The sequence below is a fragment of the Papaver somniferum genome, chromosome 5, assembly GCF_003573695.1.
Source record: "Papaver somniferum cultivar HN1 chromosome 5, ASM357369v1, whole genome shotgun sequence".
Lineage (NCBI taxonomy): Eukaryota > Viridiplantae > Streptophyta > Magnoliopsida > Ranunculales > Papaveraceae > Papaver > Papaver somniferum.
Window position 1 is genome coordinate 7600895 of NC_039362.1, and position 23356 is coordinate 7624250.

The following is a 23356-nucleotide window of genomic DNA, read 5'->3' on the forward strand; positions in this document are numbered from 1 at the left end:
GGAATTTACAGAACAAATTCGTTCTTTAAAAACATACTTTGATGATGTGGTGGATTTTGGGGAGTATTTTTTCAAAAGCGGTGGTAGATCTTTTACTGAGTACGAGGATTTGTGTTATCCACTCAATTACGGTCAGCATCGAATTGATATGGATGATGATGAAAACTTGGCAGACAATACTATTAGGAAATAATATATGAGAGTCTATATTTAGGAGATATGCACATTAAGTTGTGAGAGTTATATTAGGAAAGTGTCTATGTTTAGAGTTTGATCTTAGTTAGGTAAGTACCTTGAGTGGTCGTCAAGTTTGTGAACAATATAAATAGGCTATTAAGCCATGAAAATTAATACACCGAATTATTATCAATGTAGATGTTTAACGCTTCCGCGTTTATACTCTCCTCTCTCTTGCTCGATCCTTAACATGGTATCAGAGCAAGGTGAGAGGGAGAGAGGAGAGGAAGAGAGTTAGAGAAGTTTTTCATCGTTTTCGTTTTAAGGTTTATGAGAAAGTCGTTTAAAAAAAAAAAATCGTTGTTTGGTTGCTGTTTACATGAAGAAGAAAGAAGTTGAAGGTTTATCAAGCCTTGTTGCTGTTGCTGAAGTGTTCGTTGGTAATTGAATCACGTCTGTGAGTTCAATATGTCTAAGAAAACTAGGTCAAGGCCGGTGATTTTGTTGATCGAGAAGCACTGCCCGTAATGGTGACGATGGACAGAGTTAGCAGTGGAGATGGATAACGGTGGTTGATATGGATTCATGATGGCAATGATAAGAAAGATGGATGAAGTTACAAAGAATAGAGATGCTTCTGTTGATCACGATGACACAGTTGAGGACTGTTGACGCTGGGATGGTGGTTTTGGAACGAGAAAAGATAGGGACATGTTGCTGCCACTGTTGGATCTCTGGCATTGTTGATGATTCTCATGGTGTTGTGTTGTCGACGTTGATTGATGGACAGATGAAGATGAAGAAAGCCGTGGAGTCTGCTGCATAATGTTGCAGAGAAGATTCGAAGAAGAAAAAAAGACAGACGAAAATTTTTGCTGACGGAGATGGCTGCAGCAATATATATATTTGAGGCTGTGTGCGACAGCAAGAAAGTAGACTGCGAGGAAGATTTGCTGCCAGTTAATGGTGCGATGTTGCTGGCGATTTAGTTTTTCAAGACGACCTAAAAATCAGGTGAGAACTGGTTCCGTCAAGTTTCGGTAGGTGCAGCTGCTGCCATGGATTTGATGAAGCTTTGGAATGGTGGATTGTGTTTTCTGCCGGTGGCAAGAACATAGAACAAGTTTGAGAGGACACGCAAGTTGCTTCCATTAAAGGCATGTTTCTTCGATGTGGAGAAGTTGACTGAACAAGGCGACGATTGCTGGAGTTTTGGGGTTTCAAAACCCTAAGTTCACGTGAGAACTACTTTTGTTGCTGGCCGTAAAAAAAAAATAAAAAAAAAAGGAAAGGAAGTGTTATTGGAAGTTAGTAACAGTGTGAGTGTTACAAAAGTTAGCGTTACAGTTGCAGAAGAACTGTTACAGATTAACAGTTAAGTGTTACTGAAGAATTGTTACAGAAGCGTAACAGAAGAAAGCTGGTGACAGTAGTGTGTAATAACAGTTGGAAGAAGTGAAGTGTGGTTGAAGAGTTTGTGGCAGAAACTTAGAGATCCTACAAAGTGTGGCATACTTTGTAAATACGACAAGATTGTGAGAGAATCTTGAAGAACAAAGAAGTGTGAAGGTTTCGCAAAAATAGCGTGACTGGAACAAGAGAAGAAGAAACAACATTCATGTTGTGAAGAAAGAAAAAAAAAGAGAAGAAAACAATCACCAAGAGGTGATGAGAAAAAGAACAACAATAATAGGTTGAAACCCTATGAGTTGTCGAGAGAGTACAAAAAGTATTCTATCGAAGAAACCAAGAGTACAAGAAGTATTCTACGAAGGGAACCGAAATGTTCTAAAACTACGAAGATGGGACCGCAATGTCCTTAAACTACGAAGAGAGGACCGAAACGTCCTTAAACTACGAAGATGGAACCGAAATGTTCTAAAACTACGAAGATGGGACCGCAATGTCCTTAAACTTGCATTGGGACCGAAATGTCCTTAAACTACGAAGAGGACCGAAATGTCCTTAAACTACGAAGATGGGACCGTAATGTCCTTAAACCACGAAGGGGACCGAAACGTCCTTAAACTACGAAGAGGACCGAAATGTCCTTAAACTACGAAGATGGGACCGTAATGTCCTTAAACTACGAAGGGGACCGAAATGTCCTTAAACTACGAAGAGGACCGAAACGTCCTTAAACTATGATCTGAAGATTTTTTTTCGCAAAAGCGTTGGAAGAAAAAAAAAAAAAAAAAAAAACCGAAGTTAAATTTCTTTGGTCCAAGATGGGCATTCGTGATCTACATGCTCCATCTTGAGGGAGGGTATTAGGAAATAATATATGAGAGTCTATATTTAGGAGATATCCATATTAATTTGTGAGAGTTATATTAGGAAAGTGTCTATGTTTAGAGTTTGATCTTAGTTAGGTAAGTACCTTGAGTGGTCGTCAAGTTTGTGAATAATATAAATAGGCTATTAAGCCATGAAAATTAATACACCGAATTATTATCAATGTAGATGTTTAACGCTTCCGCGTTTATACTCTCCTCTCTCTTGCTCGATCCTTAACAAATACCAATCAGGTTATTGTTTCTTTCATCTTCTGTTTATGAGCTTAATCAAGTTATTTACTTATTAGTCATACCACTAATTCTCTGTTTTCTTCTTATTGCTTAAATCTAAATTTGGTTATGGTTACCCTAGGTCTCTACTTATACTCCATATAACTTATCTATTTTACTGAAATTTCTCTGACTTGCCTTTGTGTTATCTGCCTATCTTATTTCTGGTACACCCTAGGTGTCTACCTTCATAATAGTATATCAAGCTTCCTTTGTTAAGGAATGTGCAAGGACTCTATAACTCAAAATTACTTAAAACATCTAATAAAGCAATTCAATGCAGATCTGAAACAAAAACCATATGGTTGTTTTGATTAGACTTTCATTGTCTGTAACAAACAAGATGGATTAGGAGAAAGCTTCTCAGCAACAACAATAGTCTTTCACTCCTCTCATTGCGCACTGCAAAAGTTACTTCTGTGACACCTCAACCACTTCTTTCGCCATTGAAAGGTTTTATTACCGGCAAATATTGTAGTTGTGCACACAACTAATAACCAACCTCAGGTTCCTATGAGATAAACAGGCTGTCACTTTGTACTCAATTCCTGTGATTCTGGATATTTAGGTGTTGATTTCAAGGAAAAGCTTTCATGTTACCGAAACCCACATAATTACCTAAACAGTATATGTAAATCACAACTTCTTTTTCTTCCCCCTTAGTTCTTCGACCAAACAAACACGGTATTAGTGTGAGCACAACTTTTGTGATAGTTTGTTCTTGAGTACCACATGTCCTTTCCAAAATTTCCTAATAAATCTTCTGTCATTATTTTCCTCCTGGTGTTCCAGTATTCACCCATTTTTATGATTTTCTGTATAAGTTTTCTTATGACGACATTTGCTCATACAAGTCTGAACTCAACGTTATGTTTTCTGCCACTATTAAGGAAAGTGTAATACTTTCCAAGACCGTAGTGGTCAGTCTATGGAAAGTATTGTCCATGTAAGTCACTAATGTGAGACTGATAAGGTAAGTGATATATTAGGAAAGGATTGTCCATGTAAGTCATGATTTTGAGACTTATAAGGAAAGTCTCAAATCCGTGTCTTAAGAAAGTTTTGAGTCTCCAAGTTATCGGTCATGTATAAATATCTATAGAACTACTATGAATGAAATTAAGAAAGGATTTTACCAAAGTTTTAACATGGCATCACGAGCCAGTTGAAAAACCGAAAAAAAAAAATCGTTGAGAATGGGTGGAGATGGAGAATCAAGCAAAGACAAGAATATAGATTATGATACGCAAAAGAAGAATCCAGTATATCACCTAGGATCCAGTGATGGTCCAGGTATAATTATCACACCGGTTTTTCTAAAAGGACATAACTATGATGAATGGGCTAGAGCCATAATAAGATCATTAATAGCTAAGAGGAAGTTTGGTTTCATTGATGGAACAATCCAAGAACTTAAAGATAGTGAACAGTTGGAAGAATGGGTGGCAATTCAGTCAATGCTTGTCTCTTGGATCAGCAACACATTGGAGCCATCACTCAGATCGAGTTTGGGAGACTATGATGATGCCAACTTGTTATGGAACCACTTGAAGAGAAGGTTTTGTGTTGTAAGTGGAACACGGACATGCCAGCTAAAGACATCTTTAAGTGATTGTAAACAAAAGCAAACAGAAAGTGTGGCTGCTTATTTTGGAAGATTGAATAAGATATGGGATGAGATGATTACATATATGAAGGTACCAACGTGTAAGTGTGGCAAGTGCGAGTGTGATATTGCAACACAGGTTAGTACTTTGAGAGAAGAAGATTTACTACATTATTTCTTAATTGGACTAGATGCTGTCTATGGTTCCTTGCGTGAACAATTGTTGGCAAGAGATCCACTACCTTCAATAGATGTAGCATATCAAACAATGATAAACTCGGAACGTCTCAGAAGAGGAGATGTAGTTGTCACACCGGAACCTCATGACAATGTGATGGCGTTCAAGGTACAATCTGATCAACGTACTCTCAATAACACTTATGATCCTAATAAATATTGCAAGCACTGTAGCAGACAAGGACACTCGGATGAAGGTTGTTTTCAGCTTATTGGATACCCTGAATGGTGGGGAGATAAACCTAGAAGTGGAAGAGGATATGGTCGAGGTGGAAGAACCGGTGGTAGAGGTCGTGGTGGATTTTCGAATGGAAGAGGAGGTAGAGGACAAGGAACGGGCAATCAGGTTCGAGCACATAATCTAAATATATCGGAGACAAAGCAGTCAAATGGTCCATATTTCTAAGACGGCTCAGATTTGATGGGAGTAACCGCAACACAACTCAGACAGGTGCTTGAGTTTTTGAATGCAAAGAAAAATACGTCCCAACTTCAAGGTAAGTAAACTAAACCGAATTGGATTATTGACACGGGAGCTACAAATCATGTCACGTATAGAAGAGATGACATGATTGATGTGAAAGATATTGTGAAGTGTACTGTTGGACTCCCAGATGGAAAATATGCACAATCTGAGAAAATAGGGACTATTATTCTACAGGGCGGTTTGAGACTTAATAATGTGCTTTATGTGCCTCAAATAACTTGTAACCTAATTTCAGTCACACAACTTATTGATGAATTAATGTGTACGGTACAGTGTACTAACAGTTTATGTCTTATACAGGACCGGTTGACGAGGAAGGTGATTGGAATGGGTGAACGACAAGGTGGACTGTATATTTTCTGTGGTGTGCCTCGAGTTGAAGTTATGGCAGTCAGTGGAGAATCATACGAGCTGTGGCATCGACGAATGGGACATCCATCAGAAAAAGTATTGCAAAGGTTGCCGGGTGTGAGTAGATTGAAGAAGCATAATGAAGTTTGTGACATTTTCCCAAGAGCGAAACAACATAGGAGTAGCTTTACTAGTAGTCTAAGTAAATCCAGTTGTATTTTTGAGTTGATTCATATAGATTTATGGGGTCCTTATAGGGCTACATCGTCTTGTGGAGCACAGTGTTTTTTAACAATAGTAGATGATTTTTCAAGAGGTGTGTGGATTCATTTACTTCCAAATAAAACGGCAGTTGAACGAACGTTTCTTGATTTCATTGCTCTTGTGAAACGACAATTTGATAAAGATATCAAAATTGTTAGAAGTGATAATGGTACCGAGTTTAATTCATTGCGTGGATATTTTAAGACTAATGGGATAGTTTTTGAAACATCGTGTGTAGGCACTCCGCAACAAAATGGAAGAGTGGAGAGAAAGCATCAACATATATTGAATGTGGCAAGGGCTTTGAGATTTCAAGCCAACTTGCCAATACGGTTTTTGGGAGAATGCGCATTGACAGCTGCGTATTTGATTAATCGTACTCCTACACCTATTCTTGAAAATAAAACGCCGTATGAAATATTGTTTGGAAAGCAACCTCCGTATAATCAGTTGAAAGTGTTTGGATGCCTGTGTTATGTGCATGATCAAAGTAATAAAGGGGACAAATTTGCAAGTAGAGGAAGGAGGTGTGTTTTTCTTGGATATCCGTTTGGTGAAAAGGCATGGCAAGTATATGACTTGGATGAAAGAAAATTTCTTGTGTCAAGAGACGTCCAGTTTTGTGAGAATAGTTTCCCATATAAGAATGAAACTTCTTTGTTGCAGCAGCCAACAGTTTCGACTCGCAAAGAGAGTGATCAGCCTGATCATTCTATTGAGACCGAGGTGACTGGTGTATCAGCTGAGACTGATCAGTTGAATCCAGCGTTTGACTGGAGTGATAATGAAGACGTAACAGCGAAAACAGGAGAAACTGTGGCAGTACCAGGCGTAACTGCGATAGCAGGAGACGCTGTAGGAATTCCGGGTGTAACTGCGACAACATGATAAGGTGTAGCAGTTCAAGATGTGACTGTGACACAAGGAGAAGGTGTAGCAGTTCAAGATATGACTGCAACAGAAGAAGAACGTGTAGCAGTTCAAGAGAGATCTGCTGGGATTATGAGTCCGGGCAATGATGTTGCAGTAGAAGGTGATATGGGTAAAGGAAAGCGTACGAAAATTCCATCGAGTAGGCTTAAGGGATTTCCGACGCACACCACTCGAGAAAATAGTCCATCTCATCTTCATTCATCACAATCATCCTCCTCAGGTACACTGTATCCTTTGACATATTATGTTAGTTGTGATAAATTTTCTACACCGTATAAGAAATTTCTTGCAGCTATAACTGCGAGTTCTGCACCTCGCAATTTTAAAGAAGCAATGAAACATCCAGGATGGCGGAAAGCCATGGAAGAAGAAATACGAGCACTAGAAGAACAAGATACCTGGGTTTTGCAAGAATTACCGGAGGGTAAGAGAGCACTAGGAAGTAAATGGATATATACAGAAAAGTATGATGAAAATGGGAATTTGGTTCGTTTAAAAGCAAGATTGGTGATCTTTGGAAATCATCAGGTGGAAGGTTTAGATTACAAAGAGACCGTTGCACCTGTATCAAAAATGACAACAGTGCGCACTTTTCTAGCTGTTGCAGCTGTTAAAAATTGGGAAGTACATCAGATGGATGTGCACAATGCGTTTTTACATGGAGATTTGGAGGAAGAGGTGTATATGAAAATACCACCTGGATTTGCGAGAGGTAATCCTAATATGGTATGTAGAATGAAGAAATCGTTGTATGGTTTGAAACAGGCTCCACGTTGTTGGTTTGCAAAACTATCAACAGCTTTGAAGAATTATGGTTTTCGACAATCTTATTCAGACTATTCTCTCTTCACTATGATCAAAGGAAAGATGCAACTTAATGTTTTGGTGTATGTGGATGATTTGATTGTTGCAGGAGATAATATAGTGGAGCTAAATAAATTTAAAACATATTTGGGACAGTGTTTCAAGATGAAAGATTTGGGAAAATTAAAATATTTTCTGGGCTTGGAGATAGCTCGCAGTAAGCAAGGCATTTATGTTTGTCAACGGAAATATGCATTGGACGTTATTATGGAGACGGGGTTATTGGGAGCAAAACCAGCAGAGTTTCCAATGGAAACTAATCATCGTCTAGCTTTGGCAACAGGGACGTTGCTGAGTGATGCAGAAAGGTATCGACGACTGATTGGAAGATTGATTTATCTGGCTGTGACTAGACCAGATCTAGCTTATTCTGTGCATATTTTGTCACAGTTTATGCAGCATCCAAGACAAGAACATTGGGAAGCTGCACTTCGGGTAGTTAGATATTTGAAAAAGAATCCTGGGCAAGGAATTTTGTTGCGCTCTGATAGTAGTCTAAGTTTAAAAGGCTGGTGTGATTCAGATTGGGAAAGCTGTCCTTTGACTAGACGATCGTTGACAGGATGGTTTGTGCTTCTTGGAGATTCACCAGTGTCTTGGAAGACCAAAAAGCAGTACACAGTTTCTCGGAGTTCAGCTGAAGCAGAATACAGATCTATGGCTGCAGCTACTTGTGAATTGAAGTGGTTGAAGCAATTACTAGGTGATTTGGGAGTTTTTCATACACAGGGAATGAGTCTTCTTTGTGATAGTCAGTCGGCATTGTATATTGCTCAGAATCCCGTTTTTCACGAAAGAACTAAACATATAGAAGTTGATTGTCATCTCATCAGGGATGCGATAGTACAGAAAATTATTTCTCCCTCTTATACTCCTACGGGGTTGCAGTTGGCGGATATCTTCACCAAATCATTAGGAAGAGTTCAGTTTCAAGGTCTTTTGTCCAAGATGGGCATTTGCGACCTGCATGCTCCGTCTTGAGGGGGGTATTAAGGAAAGTGTAATACTTTCCAAGACCGTAGTGGTCAGTCTATGGAAAGTATTGTCCATGTAAGTCACTAATGTGAGACTGATAAGGTAAGTGATATATTAGGAAAGGATTGTCCATGTAAGTCATGATTTTGAGACTTATAAGGAAAGTCTCAAATCCGTGTCTTAGGAAAGTTTTGAGTCTCCAAGTTATCGGTCATGTATAAATATCTATAGAACTACTATGAATGAAATTAAGAAAGGATTTTACCAAAGTTTTAACAGCCACACATGATATTGGAACATTCGTAACACATGACTGGATTGTTTGAATTTCAGCATCATAATCATCAAACTTCAACACTTAAGCATGATTATAAAACACCCCTATGCTGGTAACATCCTTTACCCTAGTATTAAGATATTCTACAATATTCTACAAACAAGATAACACCGTATACACAACAATCAGTTGAAAACATGCATTTACTGAATAAGGGTGCCAATAGACGCATTAGTAGAGCTGCACATGGACCGGTTCGGACCGGGTTTTTGGTGGAACCGGTACCTGTACACGGAGTTGACCGGTTCCTCAATTTGTGTACCTGTACCTGTACCTGTACCTGGACTTGTACCTGTACTGGTAAGACCGGTCCGGTTCCAGACCGGTACCGGGTTTTTTACCCAAATTTTGAAACACAAAGGCTAACAACAAACTAACTTAACATATAAAGTTCAACATTACAACTTAAGTTCAAAATAACGAAGGTACCTGTACCTGTACCTGTACCAGGACCAGGACCATGACCAGTACCTGTACCTGTACCTGGAGTTGAAGATGAGACTAAACCTAAAAGGGACGGCTAGGATGTAATATCTTAAAAGATATCAATGGCTCTAATTTACCGGGTTTTTCGGTTCGGTACAGACCGGGAATAGCCCAGAACCGGTACCTGTACCGGTCTATACCGGGTATCAACATTCAGAACCGGTACATGTACCGGTAACTCCGGGTCCGGATCGGTTCGAGTCCGGGTCTTTCGGGTCCGGGTCGGTACAGGTAAATCGGACCGACCCGGACCCGAAAGACCCGGACTCGACATAATTGGTTGGGCTTGATATTTGATATTTACAGACCCGGTCCCAGTAAAGCCCAACCAATTATGTCAAGCCCGGGGTATGTTGGAATCCCAGCTCCTCCACTGCTTGACAATGATATGAATGGGTGATGTTGGTGATCTTGGATAAGTTAAGTTTCTTGGTGGGGTCATCGTCAACGTCTATCGGGATAAGGGGCATATGCTGCTCTTGGTAGAAAAGTTTAAAATAAAATTGAACTGTGTTTTACATTAATGCTTAGTATGGGAAAATGGGTCGAGATTTGAGAGGTATCGGCAAATGGAGAACGTCTATAAGTACAGAGCCATTTAATTCAAGTGTTACCTATTCCTGCCATATCTGTTCGACAAAATTCGTTTGCTGGATTATATAAGCAAGATCACTAGCTAGCAACTGCTGTTCTTACCCTTTCCTCTTCAAATTTTGCAGCAATAGGTGCTCTCAGTACTGGAACCAACAATGTTGTTATATTAAATAATAACAAGTAGTAGCTTGCATCCGTAATCAGTGGGATCAGTCTAGAATTCTAATTTTTACACGGGACACCAAAACTCTCATCGTCTCTTGTTCAGAGGCATTCAAGCTCAACTTGACTTGACTGCAATAGGTCCATATTCACAAGAACCATTTGTGCTGAAGGAACAGTGACCAAAAGAAAATATCATGGGATTTCTGAGCATGAATTCAATAATTTATTCGGCCGAAAGACCAAAATTCAAAGAATGTTGGAGTAAGATCGAAACTAAATAATTAAAAACAAAATAGAGAACTTACCGAAAAATCACTGAACTAACTAATAGAAAGCATAATATTTTACTGACTCTCTAGTTGTATTCAGCAAAACTGCAGGCACACTTTTCTCCCCGTTATTCATAGACTGTCAAAAATCCCAGTAACTATCAAATTTCCTAGCTTCTCCTTGAGCAATGAATGATCTCAGCGAAAGGATGTTCTCTGCTTGAGCGTGCAGCTGATAATCCATGTAGGGGAAATTAACATTCTCGTTTACGCCAATAGTACGCCCTGGGAGAATTCCATTTTTCATCTTGGTTTCGAAAATACTAAGACCTAGTTTGTCACAGGAGCTGCAGCATTGTACAACCTTGAGAGATTTCATTTGCAGATCGTAGAGAAAAATATATTCCCCATCGGACCAATACAATAACAGCCGATCGGAGAAACTCAATATACGTGTAGGCAGGGCGGTAGGACTAGTGTCAAAGTAACAACAGAAGGGAGCTGGTAGTAAGTATTCCTCCTTAATCTGAACATCGAAATTCTCCTCCTTGATCTTGTCCTCGAGTACAAACAGATGAACCCTAAACCCACAACAGCAATACCAACTCCTCTTACTATTACAATGAACACGACGATGAAGAATGCGATGGTGATCGTGGCGGTGAAGGTGTTTGCGTACCATTATCTTCTCGGTACGCGTTGTAGATACCTGGAAAATGCCAAAGTAGAATGTCAGCCTCCCCATATCCAAGAAGAGATGCTAGAGAGTATTCCCTCCAAGACTGTGGAAGTCTCCCCATATCCTAGAGAAAGCGCTACATAACGCCCCTTCCCTGTTGACAGGTACGTGCACAGTCCCAGTCACGTGGGTTCATAAAGAAGAATCTAAGGTACACTTGTATTGTTGTAGAGACAGATGTAAGATAAGAAAGATAGGAAAGGATACATGTTTGACATTCTCATTTCAAGAATGTCTATAAATAAGATCCTCTCTCTACTGAGAAACTCGGAGCTAACTTCTTGTGGTTAACCATGTACTACTTTTTAGAGTAGGCTTTCAAATCTACTATGATATTTGCACCTAATACATTTTTGCGACCACGGTGGAAGCAACTTAAAAATAAATCCTCATGCCCTCGACAACCAAGAGGATTGAGTGCCTAAGAAATTCTCCAGCCCTTGACAACCAAGAGGCTCGACTGTCTAAATCCTCCCACCATCGATGAGAGGGGAGTGTCTAAAATCCTCTTGCTCTCACTCTTTGAGACTCGAGCGCCTGAAATCCTCTTGCTCTCACTCTTTGAGACTCGCGCGCCTAAAATCCTCTTGCCCTCGACAATCAAGAGGCTTGGGTGTCTAAGAATAAATCCTCTTGCCCTCGACAACCAAGAAGCTTGAGTGTCTAAATCCTCCCACCCTCGATAAGGGGGGGAGTGTCTAAATCCTCTTGTGCTCATTCTTTGAGACTCGAGTGTCTAAATCCTCTTGTGCTCACTCTGTGAGACTTGAGTGTCTAAATCCTCCCACTCTTGATGAGGGGATAAAACTCTAAGAAGCGGCTCTTACGCCACGATATCGTCTGTTACGCCTTTGACAAAAAACAAAAGATAGACAGAGGGTAGAAACCTTCATCTCTTAAGCCTTAAAGGAGGCACTCCAGCCCTTAATAAAAAGGGGGTAGAAATCTTTCAACTCAAAAGCGGCTCTTACGCCCATGACAAAAAAGAAAAAGAGAAGAAGTGGCTCTTAAGCCCTCAAAAGCGGCTCTCAAGCCTTTGATAAAAATAAAAAAAAAAAAGAGAGAGAAAGGGTAGAAACCCTTCGTCTCCAAAGCGGCTCCCAAGACTTTGATAAAAATAAAGAGAGGGTAGAAACTAGGGCTGTCAATGGGTACCCATTACCTGGACCCGGAACCGGACCCGCTATATTTGGGTCAGGTTCCGGATCCTAAAGTTGGACCCATTAGCTACTTAGGACCCGGCGGGTAATTACCCGATTGGACCCGAATTTAAACGGGTCCAAACGGGTAATTCCCGTTGGGTACCCGTTTATTCATTCTTTTATTCATGTTTTTAGCAAAATTACAAGTATTTTTGCTAGTTTTAGCATTGACATTTTACTCATTTAATTTTTTTCTCTTACATTTAACCTTTATTTAGTACATTAATAAGAAATAATAACAAATTTTTATAAAAATTACTTAAATCCAAGCCAAAAAGAGAAATATATTAAGTTTTTGAGGTTTTTTAAATAGTTTTATTAAGACCCAATGGGTACCCGGAACCGACGGGTACCCGGGTATTTAAACGGGTCCGGTTCTGGGTCCACAAGTTTAGGAACCGGACCCGGAACCGTTAGGAACCGGACCCGACCATTATAAGTAGGGTCCGGGTCTAGTGATACCCGGAAGGACCCGGACCCGTTGACACCCCTAGTAGAAACCCTTCGTCTCCAAAGCGGCTCTCAAGCCTTTGATAAAAATAAAGAGAGGATAGAAACCCTCCAACTCCAAAAGCGGCTCTTACGTCCACGACAAAAAAGAAATAGAGAAGAAGCGTTCTTAATCCCTCAAAAGTAGCTCTCACGCCTTTGATAAATAAATAATAATAACAAATAAATAAATAATAAATAAAGAAGATGAAGGCGGCTCTCAAGCCTTTGACGAAAAAGAAGAGAGGGTAGAAACACTCCAACTCCAAAAGGCGCCTTTTGCGCCTTTGAAAAGAAGAAATAAAGAAGAAGCGGATCTTAAGCCCTCAAAAGCGGCTCTCAAGCCCTTAAGAGAGGCTCTCAAGCCTTTGATATATATATATATAAAAGGGTAGAAATCCTTCGTCTCCAAAGCGGCTCCCAAGCCTTTGATAAAAATAAAGAGAGGATAGAAACCCTTCGTCTCCAAAGCGGCTCTCAAGCCTTTGATAAAAATAAAGAGAGGGTAGAAACCCTCCAACTCCAAAAGCGGCTCTTACGCACACGATAAAAAAAAAAATAGAGAAGAAGCGGCTCTTAAGCCCTCAAAAGCGGCTCTTAATCCTTTGAAAAAAAGATAATAAAGAAAGAAAGAAGATGAAAGCGTCTCTCAAGCCTTTGAAAAAAAAGAAGAGAGGGTGGAAACCCTCCGACTCCAAGAGGCGTCTCTTGCGCCTTTGAAAAGAAGAAGCGTCTCTTAAAAGCCTTTTGATAAAAAGAAAAATAATAATAAAGAAAGAAGATGAAAGCGGCTCTCAAGCCTTTGAAAAAAATAAACAGAGGGTAGAAACCCTCCAACTCCAAAAGCCGTCTCTTACGCCTTTGAAAAGAAGAAAGAAAGAAGAAGCGGCTCTTAAACCTTGGAGAGGAAGGGTTTCTACCCGTCTTTTGTCGGGTAGCCTTTGACAGAAAGAAGAGAAAGGGTAGAAAACCTTCGCCATCAAAGGAAGAAACTTACGCCTTTGACAAAATAAAGAAAAAGGAAGAAAGAAGCGCCTCTCGAGCCTTTAACAAAAACAAAGGAAAGAGATAAAGGGTATAAACCCTTCCTCTCCAATAGGCGCCCTCAAGCCCTTGACAACGTAAAAGACGCCGAGAAGAAAGCAAGCCCAAAAGATGCAAAGAAGATAGCGAGTCTAAGAGACACCACACTAGGGGACTTGCAGGAAAAGTGCAAGTCCAAGAGACGCCGAGAAGAGGGGGAGTCCAAGATACACCACACAAGGGGACTTGCATGAATAGAGAAATCCTAACAGACGCCAAGAAGAGAGCAAGTCCAAGAGACGCCGAGGAGAAGGCGAGTCGAAGAGACACCACTAGGGGACTTGCAGGAAGAGTGCAAGTCCAAGAGACGCCGAGAATAGAGCGATTCGAAGAGACGCCGCGCAAGGGAACTTGCAAGAATTAAGTAAGTCCAAGCGGTTCTGAATCAAGAGTACCATACTTGTAGCGAGCGCACAAGTCAGAAATCACCAATAGGCAAGGGGACTTGCACCAAGTGTGCAAGTCGAAGCCATCCGATCTCGAAAACAAGAGGACTTGCGGGAATATGCAAGTCTCAAGGTGAAGGCGCCAGAAAAAGCGCACAACGAGAGAAGAACCGAGGAAGCATATGATAGGATGTTGAGAAGACTAACGTCTTGCCCAAACAGCCAGGCGACTTAATGTAGATACCTGGAAAATGCCAAAATAGAATGTCAGCCTCCCCATATCCAAGAAGAGATGCTAGCGAGTATTCCCCCCAAGACTACGGAAGTCTCCCCATATCCTAGATAAAGCGCTACATAATGTCCCTTCCCTGTTGACAGGCACGTGCACAGTCCCAGTCACGTGGGTTCATAAAGAAGACTCTAAGATACACTTGTACTGTTGTAGAGACAGATGTATGATAAGAAAGATAGGAAAGGATACATGTTTGATATTCTCATTTCAAGAATGTTTATAAATAGGATCCTCTCGCAACTGAGAAACTCAAATCTAACTTCTTGTGGTTAACCATATACTACTTTCTAGAGTAGGCTTCCGACTCTACTATGATATTTGCACCTAATACACAAAAATATCCTTTATACTCGATAAGATGATGATCATTCACGGTTGTGGTGGTCGTTCGGGTGAGACTGCATTCAGTTGGTAGACTAATGAAACCAATATTCTCGTCGTGGATGTTGAACGAGAGCAACATATCCATCATATGATTATTCTCACTAATATGATTAGTTATCCTCCAAAAAAGATCAGTACCCCCACAAAAGGTTGCTGATCTACGAGTACTCCTCGAAGCTCTTGTTCTAATTGTACCAGGAAAAGAAGAATAGGTTGAACCTGGTGGCGGTGAGATATGAGCAGTACTAGTAACAATGTTTCTCCATGAATTAGTTTTCCTTCCTCCTCCTCCTTCTCCCCACTTAAGGACCATGCAAACAAACTCCTGATCACCTGTGGATTCAGTAGTATAAATAATTACAACCTTATAACTTTGCGATAAGGAATCAAAACAAAAATCATGACATAAATGTTTGCAGGTAGGAGGAGTTAAATAGTTGAGGCTAAGCGTTTCCTTCCTGGTAGGGTTAATGATAACAATCTGACCCTTAGCAGCAGTAGGGTTAACCTCGTTTAGTACAAACTAAACCATTGCAATAACCTACTAGTTCATGCGACGCATTGCTGGACATTTCCGATAATATTCTATAACTAAGAAGAAATCCATCCACATCGACATCATTATCTTTTTTTTTCTTTTTCTTCTATTCTTAAAAAGTAACCTAGAGACTGACCGTATCTATATACGCTAAGGAGATTAAAGGCCAAATTTAAGTTATTCTTGTTATGATAAAAATGAGAGGAAGCAAATCTCGGATCATGCGGAATTGATTTGTACCAGTACTTACTTGCGCAGCTCCATTTGGATAGATTCCGAGATGATAATCTGATGACAATGTTTTCCAAGATTAGTTCCTCCGGAAGATGTGGACGTTGAGAGTTGAGTTCATCATCATCATCTTCGATTTTAGTTCTTTTAAGTCGCGGTTCGTCGCTAGGGCTGTTCATGGTCGGTTTTGGTTCGGTTTCTAGCCAAACCAAAACCGAAACCAATACTATTGGTTTCTAAAAATCTAAACCAAACCAATCCATTAATCATTGGTTTGGTTTCCAAATGGTTCCAGTTGGTTTCGGTTTGTCCCAGTGGTTTTTGGTTAACCAATAATTATGTCAAACCAAAAAAAAAAAACACAAATTTACAGATAAAAAAATCGTAGTTGCCGATAGTATTGGTTTACACAAATTTACAGACAAAAAAAATACAAAAAATATCAAGAATAGTTAAAGCTTGCTCTAATTCTAGAGATCAAAAGAAGATATATAATATATCTTAATTTAGTTATTGAAAAATAAAAAAGAAGGAAGACGGGAAGAAAAAAGTCGAGTAGCAGCGGCTGTAGTTGGCAGTGGAGAAGGGAGGCGACTGAGAGAAGGAGAAAGAGAAAGAGGGAGAGTATCATAATGAAATATTAGATTTAGGGTTTCTATTTATCCTCTAAATCAATGGGTAGAATCTAATATTTGTAAATTAACGGTAGAAACTAAGTTTAAAAATTAATCGGTTTTCTAATGGTTTTTGGTTCGGTTTTAGAGGTCAAACCAAACCAAAACCAACACTATCGGTTTTCCACTTTATACACCGTAACCAATCCATTAGTAAATGGTTCGGTTTGGTTTCTTCCTAATTGGTCTGGTTTGGTCCGGTTCCAGCGAAAAACCGAAACCATGTTCAGCCCTATTCGTCGCGGACCATGAAACGTTTCCCGTCTCTCGAATGCACGACACCCATTTACAGAAAGAAAAGAAAAATCTAATATCTATCTATGAGATGCAATTATCAATATATAGCAATCGCTAGAGTTAGGACACCACCAATTATAAATGGAAACTCCGAATACCAGCCGGGTAGCCACGTCCGGGCCGCCGACACATATTTCCCAGGCCGGCCTTGACCACCATTCGGCCTTGAACCTCTCCAGGACCAACTGGACTTAAATGGTGTTTTCTATTTTGATCCCTTATGCGGTTATGCTATTATGTGGGAGGTTTGGGATGAAAGCAGTGGCGGAGTCAGGGGTTTGACTAACCGTGGCTCTAGCTCCCTAAAAATCTAGAAAATCATACAAACACTCTTGAGTTTACCTTCTATTTAATATTTAGCCCATCCAATTTTAATATTTAGCCCCCCAAATTTTTATAATAATTTTGTTAGCCCCCTCCATCATGTTTTCTGGCTCTGCCACTAGATGAAAGATTTGGTATGAGTACATAATGTTATTAGGATTTTCATTGTCAAGTTCCTCCAGCAAACAATAAAAGCAGATAGTATATAACTTATGATCGTTGTCGGGGCTGCATTTAGGGACGGACCCAAAATTATTTATAAGGTAGGGCTAGTGAATGGGCTGGATTCTCATAACATACAGATTACTCACCCTAAAAATAAAATTTATATCAATTTCTCCCGGACTATAGTCCCCTTTAACCCAGTGATGGGTCCGTCAGTGGCTGCATTATATGCCTCAGATGCGTTTTCTTCATATTTTCGGGAATACATTGACCAATGTGGGGTTGAGGGCCATTCTAGATGGATGCCTGCACCTATCTCTTGACCTCCGTCAACGTTTCAATGTTAATCTATAAGGGTGTCTACTGGAGAGTTATAGAGATAGGCATCTCCCCCCTTTTAATGGGAGCACGGGAAATTGAATCCGCTAGCCAATTTGAACAGGGAATAAAATTAAACCATCGGATCTAGGAAAATTTCCGATTGAACTAGTGTTCACAGCCATTGGATCGTCATGCAGTAAAGAGTTCCGTGTTATTTGTAAGTTATGGGGAGTCTGTGAGGGCTTTTAATGAATAACCGAAATATATAGGGACCTGAAATGGAAATGATATGTTGGAACCTTTATAAACGTCGCCGCAAAATCCGTTCAAAGTGATAAAAAAGTATGCCTCCTCCGAATCAAGTTGTGAGGTTGACTGCCTGTCGGCGTGGGAAACGGACGCGCAACGGTCGTGCACACCTCTTGTATTAAAGTAAGGCCCCCAAATGACTCCACTGACGACTGTCACTTTGATGTTTCCATCTACGGTAGTTACTACCGAGACTTGAATTAGGTTGTGTCCACGAATAATATTAAGTTTATCAACCCCTTGATAAACTTCTCATGTGTATAGGTTGACTACTGACACGTACAGGTTGTTGTACTATAGCCAAGTCTTCCTATTTTTATGTTGTAACAACTATCAGTTGTCCTGTTACATAGCTTATTAGGTTTAGTCTTTCGGTTCTTTGGCAACACCTATTCTTTAGTCACTTCTGTTATGTATTCTTATCTCAACACCAATGTAAAGTGTATAAATATCTCTTAATGAAATTTATCTCTACACAGTTGTGAGAGAAAACAACCCTATCACCCATATTTATTAATGGTATACAAGAGCTAGGTTAGATTTTATTTTTCCTGCAATCTAATCATCATGACTATCGAAGGAGATCAATCAAACCCTTCAATTATCAATTCTAAAAAGGATAATGGTTTATCTCCATCCAGTCCTTACTATGTGTACTCTTCAGATAATCCTAAATCCGTCATCTATACTCCTTGTTAGAGCATTGCTCGGTCGAACTCGCATGCGTTGCTATCTCAAGCATGTTTGTCAATGTTAGTGATCAAACCTATAAGTCTTGATTTCTAGCCTATTTATAGATGTCTCGGACTAGGATATAAACACAAGATGAGACATGTCTAGAGACTTCAACAAAGATCAAATCGCCTAGCAAACAAGCTCAAACTTGTTCAAAAAACCGCTGAGGTATGTTAGATTTTATCATCTTCAAAAAAGTTGGTTTCCAAAGATAGGTCAAGACCACTAGAGAAAATAGTATGGTCTAAACAATTTGATAGACATGAGTCTATGAATTCCTCTCACAAGAGTTATGGTGGACAAATTGATGTTCACCACAACACAACTTAATTGTGTTGTTTTTGTACATCTTGTCTCATGTGCCTGATTAAAAGAGACAATATTATGCACACCTCAGGCTTAAAAGAATTTCACTTTCTTTTTTCTCTTAGAGTTGCTATATGATTTGGAATTCGTTCTCTTCAATTGATATTGGAAGAGACATCCCTGTGTATTCAATAAAAGAGGGTTAATATTCTCGACAATTCTACTCTCTTTAGGGTCGTGAATTGTGCGTGCGTGAACCTGTGTGGTTAAAAGGTTCTGTAACCCTACATTCCTTTTTCCTTCTCTGAAACTCTTTTCATCTTGAGACTGCCTGTCGAGTTTAAATTGTGATTTCCTCTCACAAACCCATACACGTATGGATACTCCAAGCATCATGTACTCTGATGGAAAATATGTTAATATGATTGTTAAGCCATCAATCATGAAGGAAAAATAAAAATCTATGTTACCTCCAACTTTGAAAAGAAAAAGAAGGAATGTGAGGAAGTCAAGAGTTGTTCCTTCAAATTCCCAGAAGTTTTCTGATGTTCTTGAAGAGTTGAAGGAAGCAAGGAAGGAGATTCAGCAAATAAAGGCTTTTGCTATGAGAACTCTCGAATTTTCAGAAGGCCCTGGTTCGACATCATCAGCCTAGAAGGTTTGTTGGAATTAACTTTTTTCTCCATGAACCTTATGTTCCCATGGTTGTTGACGACAAGGAGTTCGGGGACGATAAAGAATTCTTCAGAGGTCTCAATGCCTAGTAAATCTTCGTATGAGAATGTATTTCTTGTGTTTTTAAAAGAATAATTAGGGTTTGGAATAGCCATTATTGTGAGTACACATAGCTATGTCCAACGATTTTCATCTTCATGTTTTTAGATTTATTTTTTTAAATTCTAAGTATTTTGGAAGATGATTTTTGCAATTTTAATCTTTATGATTTGGTATATTGCAAATTGTTATGGGATATGTTGTTTACGTCCGTTAACCTTGATTGTCCCATACTTGTTCAAAAGTTATCTCTATTATGTCGATATGAATGTGTTGATAAAAGATAGAACGAACTTTTGACATTACAAAAGTTAAAGTCTCTTATGCCATTATATTGATAAAAAGAAAGGATAAAACTTTTGTTTACATGGATTAAGTCTATTATGTGTCATTGTGCAAATAGTGATGAAGAATAAAATAAATCCTTGTCTATTCCGCAGTATTGGTCTTCTCCGATCCACATTTTTGTGCATATACTGTGTTGCTCCATAAGTTTTCTTGTGTTTGAGCATGACCAATTGAATTGATCATACTCGTGTGGTCAATTTAGTTGTTGCTCCATAAGTTCTCTTATGACATTCATGACCAATTGAATTGATCACTTTCGTTATGTTTAGTTTAATTAGTTGTGTAAACCGATTAATTTAACTATGGTTTCTTTTATGATTAATTTAATTGTACTTGTCGATTGGATTAATCATGGATTCTCTTGTGGTTAATTCAATTGAATATTTTGGATTCAAATTCATGTTTTCATGTGATTTGATTTTGTCCAAAGAAATCCTTCTTTTCTTGTGAAAGTAAGGTCGCCTTTGCTGTTCTTTCGGGAATGACATTTTATGGGGGAGAGTTCTTTTGAACTTGTGCTTAATTTCCATATCTTTGTGGAGAGTGCGGCTGTGGAATATTATAGGGTTATCTTGTATCTTTATAAACTCCTTGATGAATGCATTTAGCTTCGGCTTTATGATAGCATCTAAATTTGTTGGTATGTTAATACACCTTTGGTCATGAAGTATCTTCGTGGAAATTTCATTAGTATCCCACTAATTTTCGTACCTTTGCCAAATTTTTTGACAAAAAGGGGGAGAATTAATGTGTAGTTCACACTACAAATACATATGGTTTAAGGATCATTATATAAGGGGGAGTGATTTTCATGTTGAGATGTAGTATTGACTAAGGGGGAGTGATACATATCACCATAATATTGTTGTCAAAGTTGTGATACAATTGAAATTTGATGTTGTGTAATAATACTATGACACTGTATAATAATGATTGAGAGCATTTGTTTTCTCATTGTTATAGCTATGGATCTTTCAACTAACGATGGTGCTAAACTTACAACCTTTGGAATCATTGGAGTACTTGGAAGTGACGAAGATTTCGAGTCATGTTGAAGATGCCAAGGAGATCAAGCATGTGGATGAGAAGCTACAATTTTTATCTATTTTGTAATCCATATGCATTGATAGTTTTGTCACTAAAATTGACAAAGGGGGAGATTGTCAGAGCATTGCTCGGTCGAACTCGCATGTGTTTCTATCTCAAGCATGTTTGTCAATGTTAGTGATCAAAAACTATAAGTCTTGATTTCTAGACTATTTATAGATGTCTCGAGCTAGGATATAGTTTGTATAGTTGAGCTTATACTTCACGGCGTTTATCACTTGAAGACGAAGAACTACTAAGGAGAGCTTGTGGAACATCATCGACAAAAGGTATGTGGAGACTTAAACTCATCTATCACTTGGAAAGTCTATTTCTACTATATCTCCTATATTGAGACATAAGTCGTTTTACGATATAGTTTTGTACTATACACATTTGAGATTTCGAGTTGAGTATATCTTGCTTACATATTTCTCGAAATATGTGTTGGCAAGCTTTCGCTTTAGACATATTCATCTTTACTCGTGACGAAAGTCATGTTGACATTTCAATAACTTGAAAATTGCTTTGATGTTAATAGTGTATGAAAACGGCTATTATCATTATAGAAGAATGTTTCAATGATTGGAATGTAGAGTTGATAATGTAACCATCATTGGATATAAGCATATATAGTGTGTTCACACATTAGTGTATAAATCCATAAACCGGGAGCCAAGTGTATGCATATGTGTGTATACGAATTTGGTGAAGGAGACAAGATAAGTATGTGTACCCGTACGCATACTAGCGGAAGTTTTCGAGCTAAAAATATCTGCTGGGTTTAGGAAATACAAACTCCTAAACTAGTCACCTTAAGTATACGTACCCGTACGCATACTGGAGGAAGTTTTCGAATCGAAAATTTCTGTTGAGTTTGGAAACATAACAAACTCAAAATTCGGTTGCTTAAGTATGCATACCCGTACGCATACTTAAGCTGGTGTTTGTGGGTGAAATGGTTTCTGCTGATTTCGGTAATTTCGGGTGTATGTGTGAGAAACAAATTTAAACCCTAAACAAAGTACTGCAAGGGAGTACTTTAGATTCGAGAGATCAATTTGTACAAGTCCGGCCTAAACCAAGAAATGGTCGTTCCAGACTTGCTTCGGTCACAAAGTGAAGGAGAATGGGTTGGTTTTGGGGAGGGAAGCAAGGAAAGTGATGAAACCAGAATAGTTGATTCTGGAAGAGTAGTTGTGTTACAACTTGTATCAGAAAGTGGGAAGCTCACAGATGGAAATCTAGCCAACGTTTTCTGAGTGGTGTATGTTCCTTACTGAACTTGTTGTTCGGTGGAAATAGGTAAGACCTATTTCTACAAGTCGAAGTGAAACGTACTTTGGTCTCATTAAGGAATGGAAAAAATGGGTGAGTAAATGGGAGGAGGTGGTAACAGTTAAAGAATGGAATTGATGTTCCATAAAACCGTTAACGCATGGAATTGATGTTCCATAAAACCGTTAATGCAAGGAATTGATGTTCATAAAAGAGCGTTTCACCATTAACTCCCTGTATTTACTAATCGCCTCATCCTTATGTCACTTCCTTAGGACGGGCGTAGTGTACGCCGCACGCTGTAAACCGCCAAACCAATACCCAAAGAGGATCCCCCAGTTTGTGATATGTGTTGATGTCTCGAATGTTTTTGTGGAAAACATGTAGCATATTGTTGTTGCCCGGCAAGTCGATCTTGGAAGACTTGCTAGCTTGGTGACCTTCAACGGTCGAGATTTTGCATCTTAAAAGGAAAGGTAGTCGTTGATCGTCGTACGCTTTTGTTTTCTGGCGGCCGCATAGGGAAGGCCAACATGGTGGCGCGGCTAAGTTGGCATACCGTTGGCGTGGCATGGTTTGGCGTGGCCAAACTTAGGGTTTCGGGCCAAAGGTTACCATGCGTTATCTGGTAACCTTGGATGACTAGGATTTGCTCCTGGGATTGAAGGGAGACCGTTGATTGTCGCACGCCTTTGCTTGGGTAGCCGCATAGGGAAGGCCAGCATGGTGGCGCGTCTAGATTGGCATGTCGTTGGCGTGGCATGGTTAGGGACAAGGAAAGGTGCAGTTTGGCTTAGCATGGTGGGGCCAAGGGTTTGGCATGCCGTTGGCACATGGTGCGGCTAGCACGTCTAGGGCCAAGGCAAGGTGCGGTTTGGCTTGGAATGGTGGGGCAAAGGGTTTGGCATGTCGTTGGCACATGGTGCGGCTAGCATGGCTAGGGCTAAGGCAAGGTGCAGTTTGACTTGGCATGGTGGGGCCAAGGGTTTGGCATGCCGTTGGCACATGGTGCGGCTAGCATGGATAGGGCCAAGGCAAGGTGCGGTTTGGCTTGGCATGGTGGGGCCAAGGGTTTGGCATGCC

The 23356-nt window shown here is 39.6% G+C and overlaps 1 pseudogene; it reads left to right on the plus strand.

Annotated features, from left to right (window-relative positions):
- Nucleotides 1–6637: 6637 nt before the first annotated feature.
- The window catches only part of LOC113278709, a 53831-nt pseudogene continuing 37112 nt past the window's right edge, over nucleotides 6638–23356 (plus strand).